This window comes from Gavialis gangeticus, unplaced genomic scaffold (assembly GCF_001723915.1).
Source record: "Gavialis gangeticus isolate Ggan-Ray unplaced genomic scaffold, GavGan_comp1, whole genome shotgun sequence".
Classification (NCBI taxonomy): domain Eukaryota; kingdom Metazoa; phylum Chordata; order Crocodylia; family Gavialidae; genus Gavialis; species Gavialis gangeticus.
The window spans coordinates 6732871-6738995 of record NW_017729020.1 but is presented as its reverse complement, the minus strand read 5'-3'; positions in this window follow the sequence as shown (position 1 = coordinate 6738995).

Below are 6125 nucleotides of genomic sequence, written 5' to 3'. Positions count from 1 at the left end.
CCACAAGCAGGAGCAGGAACTCAATGTGAGCACAGTGCAGCGGCGGGAGGCCAGCCCCAGCTTCCATCCTGCATCTGCACAGGGACTGAACAGCAACTGCACTGCGAAGGCAGACTCAGAGCCAAGCCAGGCTGGCAGGGCCCTCAGGAGGTCACACCTAGCCCACCCTTTGCTCAGTCCCTGGCTGAACTCCCCTAGCCAAGCTGAGGCATGAGAGTCCCTTTGAAAAAGCCAGCTCCATCTCCCTGGGAGTCCCCCAGCCTGTAGGTATGGTGCAGGTCCCTTCCGACCCTAGAAGCTATGAAACTATGAAACTGTAGCCCACAGGGAGGAAAGGTGCAAAACACCTGCTCTTTTCACTTGGTCGCAGCTCTCCATTTGGGCCAGTGCTTGCCTGATGGGAGATTGCACGCTGGGTTGTTTGACAAGCTTGAGCCAGGTCCCCCGGTCTCTTTATTTGAGCGAGGGAATATGTTTGTGTTTCCTGGTGAAAGCAAAGGACGTGGCACAATCAGGAGAAACATTTGGCCTACATCCAAGGTGTACCCTGCCCTGAGCTCCCATCCTGGCTGCCTCTTGGCCAGCCCTCACTCCTGCCTGCTCCTTTCACTACTTTATTGTAAGTCTCCTGGTATCCGTATGGTCCTCAAAGCCCCACCTGCTGCACTCCTGGGAATACCTGCCACTCTCCAAGGTGGTACTACAGTGCCAACATCCCTAGCAGCAGGGACTGAAGGAAATGGGCAGCAGCTCCTGGGAAGAGCCAGGTGAGAGATGACCCGGAGGTCTCATCAGAGACCAACCAACCGCTCCAGGTGTAGCACCAGGCTGCAGACAGGCCTGGCTTCATCAGTGCTAAGGGGGCTCCAGCTCTGGACTGGGGATAACTTTGTTTTGATGTGTGATTAGGGATGATCCTGCATCAGGCAGGGGTTGGACTAGATGGCCTCTGGAGGGCCCTTCCAGCCCCACTTCTCTAGGGGTCTGTGAACTTTCTTGTAGGAAGTGCCAGAGTCATCATGTTCCCCGTGCAGGGCTCTGGAAACACAGAGGAGAGCGTGTGCACCAAAGCCAGGACAGCCTGAACTGGCTTTGCAGAGCGAGGCCCGTGAAAGTGGGAGTCTCAAAGGGCTGGTCGTGTTCCTGCCGCCTTCTTCCGAAAATCCAGAGCAGCAGGTGGTGGAGAACGTGGTTTAACACAATCCTGCTGCCATCTGCTGGGAAGGGCCTGGAGAGCCACCGGAGCGGCTACAGCGCCAGGCGCCGGCACAGAGGCAGGGGCTGGGCAGAAATATTCTTTTGGGGCCATGCAGGAGGTTCCAGTGGTCCCAAGTGAAACCTACCCAGGCCGTTAACTTTTCTTTCTACACTTTGAATCAACTAAAAAAAAACAACCAAAAACCAGGTGAGTTTCTAGACAGAAGTGTCATGTTGAAGCAAACCCTCTACCTGTGTCACTCCAGCCTACTGAAGTGAAATCCCAGTGCTCATCCAATGCGCGTCACTTGGTATTGGGCTAAAGCTGCCTGCTGAATAGGATCCCAACCACAGGCAGGAGGCATGGCAGGGGGCTGAAAGGATGCAGCCATCACCAGTTCTGTTACACCAGCTCAGGAAACACCTCTTAGAGATGTTTCTCATTTCTTGCTGTCTCCCGGCAGCCCAGAGGCTGGCGAGAACAGCCTGTGCTGGGAAGAGAGATGTTTCTTCCCAGGGAGGGGCCCTGTTGCTGAAGCTGCAGCCAAGAGCACATTTTTATGGCATGACACCAGCGGGGCCTCTGCTGCGAAGCGAGAGAGATCCAGCTCCAGGGGCTGGGCTGGACTGGGCTGTTGCTTGAGACCTCGGGAGCTGCTGGTGTGTAAGGCTCAGCCAGCACTGTCTGCCTCCAGGATCCCCAGGACACTGCCCATTTCCTCTCCCTGCCTTGGGAAGCACTCGCCAAAGATTACAAAACATCCTTTTCCTCTAACCCAAAGCCTGGTGTTCAGAAAGACACTACCCCCCCCCACCCACCGACTGCTGTCCGTCCCCTTCCTGCCTCACCGCCCCTTTCCCCCTGCAGCCGCTCGCTCACACTGCTTTCTCAGGATCGGGGGGGTCAGTGGCCCCGTCAGAGCTGAAGTCCCACAGAAACTGGGGAGCCGGCTGCGGTTAGAAAGGTAGGAAGCCAGGGGAGCCGTGGGCTGGGGAACTCCTGGAGCTGAACGGGGAAGAGAGCGGGGAGCAATTCAGGTGCCAGCTGGGGGGAGCTTCCCTGCTCCTCTCGCTCCGAGCAGGTGTGTGGAGGCCCCGTGCTTCTCCTGTTGCTATCCATGGGAAAGCAGCCCCTGACTTCAGCATGAGCAGGATGGAGCCTAGACCGGCGTGTCCCGGGGCTCAGAGTCTGAGAGTTGCTTCATTTGTCCTGGAAACATTTGCTAATATTCATTCCCCGCCGTGCTGCTGTTGCTCATAGCAGTGGGATTCCCGCTTGGACGTGGGCATTTCCCTCCCCTGACTCCGTTGGATCAGTAGTGAGTGTGAGCACAAGGGAGGACAGTCTTGGCAGTGCCTCTGACTCCCAGCATGCAGCAGAGGGAAAGGGTCTCTCTGCCTGTGGCATTTAGGGGGCACCACCACGACTGTGTCCCAGACACAGAGGTCCCTGTAACCGTTAGCAGCATTTTAACCACCTCCTGCCACCTTCGACCCCCAAGGCAGGAGAGAGGAGGGCTTGGGTGCAGCGTCCTGTCTCTCTGTGGCTGCTGCCAGCATCGCAAGAGCTTTGCCCGTGCCAAGGGAGGCAAAACAAAGGGCCGGGAGCCAGGCCGGGTGTCGCGGCAGAGGTGCGGCATCACAGCGTCTCTCTGCAGTAGCCGTGCCTGGTGTCCATTACCGCTGTCCCCAATAATGCCGGGCCTGGAGCGGCTGCGGCATTTAAACGGTAGGCTCCAAGGATGCATTTAAGCAAGGCTGCCTGTGTCAGACACAATACTTAGCCATACTCCCAGAATGAAAATAGACTTTGCCTCCAGGGCAGCACAGAGGCCGAGGCGCTTCTTTCCCGGGCACATGGAGCTTTCCATGGGAGTACTTTCTGGCTAATTATTACCAGCTGCTGCTTTTGCAGGCAGCCACCACTCCACAGGTCGGCTCTGCGCTGCACTGCTGGGTGCCAGAGGCCTGTGGGGTGCAGCTAGCTGGGGGGAGCCGGTCAGAAAGCAATGGGGAAGGAGTGGACTCCTCCCAGCTCTTTTGAGCGAGTCGATTCTCAGCCCACAGCTGGACTGTGGAGCATCACATCTGGCCGCTGAGTAAGCAACACCTGATGCTTGCCAAGCTTGCCGCCTGCTGTGTTTCTGTGGATGCCAGCCCCTTCCCTCTGGGAAACAGCTTTGCTGCCGCGTGCAGCACCGAGTCAGGAACCAGCCTGATGTGCTTACTGGGGGCAGGGGGGACACCCTGAATATCCAAGGGGCTGCTTGTGGCACAAGACGTTACCTCTCATCAGGCTTTTCTCAGTGTGGAAATGCCCCCAGGTGTCCTCACTCCTGGGCCTGTGCTTGTGGGTGTTGTCTCAGGAGCAGGCAGCCAGGCCCCTGCCTTCTGCAGTTGTCCGGTCTGAATTGGGGATAATCCTGCCCTTTTCTGCGAAAGAGTTGGGAGAACTAATTATTGCTTACAACACGCTTTAAGACCTAGGGCCTGGTGAGGGGCAATGGCACAGTGTACTGTTGAAGTGCTCAGTGCTTGGAAAACTGTCTTCTCTCCTGCGACGCTACATAGCTTTTATCGCAGTGATTCTGTGCTTACACACACGTGCGCATGCATGCAAAATTCCCCCTGCACGATTTCCCTTACAGGACATGCTTGAAAGGCCCCTGCTTGCCCAGCGTACCATGCAGGCCCTCAGCAGGGAGCACTGTGACTGCAGAGGTGACAGAAGCAGCTGCCACCTCAGGGAACTGGAACAGAAAGGAGCCTCTTTGCTCCACGTGCTTTCCAGCCGCGCCAGTGACACCGAGGCACATTACCTGCTGTGTGTCCCCTTGACTTGGTTGCTCTCCAGTACAGGACAGGCCGGCTACCGGCAGATGCCCCCCGCGTTCATTTGTGAATGCACGCTACTTGACGGAGCGCTGGCTCTGTTTGGCAAGCACTGTATCACAGCCCACCTGGGTAACCTGCTGATAAGGAGCAAAGCCTGATGTGATGCGTGCAGCCTAGGTCAGATGCCTGGTTTACAAGGACAGACTTCTTAAGAAAAACTGAACTCCTGCAGCTTGGCTGCGCTCCCTGGCCCTGACAGAAATCCCTGGCACCTGGAGACACCCTCCCAGCACTGCAGTGAGTCCGGGTGCCAAAAAGACATGCCGAGCTGGCCTGGGGAGGCGAGGTGTGCAAGTGTGCGCAGTCACGCAGGATCTCGGCATCTGCAGGCACGTCGGACCTCCCATCAGGTTGGCACTACAATTAGAAGTGCTCCTGGCCCACGAATCCCTGCTGGACCCCAGGCACACACCTGTCAACCTTCATCACTTCAGTGCAATGCAAGGATCTGTCGTGTCTGCGAGGAGCAGGCAGCTCCCTGCGAATGTCAAGCTGTTTCTCTCTCCGTTGGGCTGTCAAGGGAGGCAGAGACAGACCAGGTCCCACAAGTGCACAGAGTTGGTTTTTAGAGACACGCAGCATTGATGGAGCTATCCCTCTTGATCAGGGACTCCTTGATTGGGGTCTTGAGCGTCCCAGCTAAGCTTAATCGAGCCGGCGATTTTGCTCTGGACCCAAACACAGCAGGAAGCAATTTGTCTATGGCTCGAATCTGATCTGGCAATTGTTACACAGAGAAATTCACTCCTTGTGAACGTGTCTGTTCCTGAAGTGCAGCGTTAAGGACTTGGCACTGGCCTTTGGTGAGCTGTTTATAAGACGGGAGGGGGCACAGCCCTCAAATCCACTAGGGGAAATAAAATGTAAAATATGGGAGAAAAATCAATTCCAACACACAAATGCCACAGAAATGATGGGACAAGGTTAATGTTCCTGGATGGTGGCTCTTTGTGCGTCAGATGGTTACTGTGGTATTAATAGCACGGCGTCACCATCACGGGCGGACAGCGCTGTATCTTCTGGACCATGTACAGCAACAGCACCTTACATGGAAGGGCACGGAGCGTGCTTGGGCAGGGAAAGGCATCTAGTTAGGAGCGGGGAATTGTGTCCCTGGCTGCTGTTTCTGTCTTACGGCGTGACAGCGGGCAAGTTTGGACTGCAGGCTTCCCAAGTGAGAGCAGCCACCCAGAGCAGGGCACAAACGTGACCCCGCTGGTGACACACCGGGGTACCTAACAGATAGCATGGACATGATGTCAAGCAGCAGGGCCTCAGTGAGAGAACAGGCCCATCAGCTACTCCGTGCTCTCCCCACGGTACATGAGAAGTGGCTTCCTCCTCGGGGCGAGCGAGGCGAGCAGTTCTGCACTCACCCCGGGGTAAGAGTGTGCACGCAGGACGTTACAGCTCTGGGGCACCGTCCCACACTCGCTCACCCTTCAGGACCTCGCTCTTGTGCCCAGCCTTCGAGTGCATTGGGGCTGCCGGGGCTTGCCCCAGCTGAGGACGTGCCCTGTGGCTGTGGAGGACACGGATGCCCGCAGCATCAGGGAAGTGCAGGGGTTGCGGTTTCAGGGCGGAAAGGAAAGCGCCGTGCGCTGGGCACCGTTGTGCCTGGTAATGTCTGGGTCGACAAAATAAGACACCGCTCCCTGTTCTTACACTGACACTTAACCTCAAAGGCAAGGGCGTTGTCATCGCTAATCAACGGGGAAAACCGGGACAGATGAAGAGCGGATTATTTGCCCAGGCGCCCGGTGGGACAAACCACGCAGGCTTCGGCTGGGAGGCCCATTCGCACCTGTCGGCCTCTCCTTCCTGCACCCGCGACCGCGCACTTGCGGTGTGACACCGGACTGCCCCGGGCCGAGGGCCAGCGCACAGGGAAGCATGCGCTAGCGTCCCGGGAGCGCTCCTGGCCGCCTTTGTTTGGGGGACAGGGACAGGGACAAGACGGGGGATCCGGGTCTGTGACGAGAGCGAGGCGCCGGCCGGGCCCGTCCCCGTGGGGCGCGGTGGAGGCCGGGGGC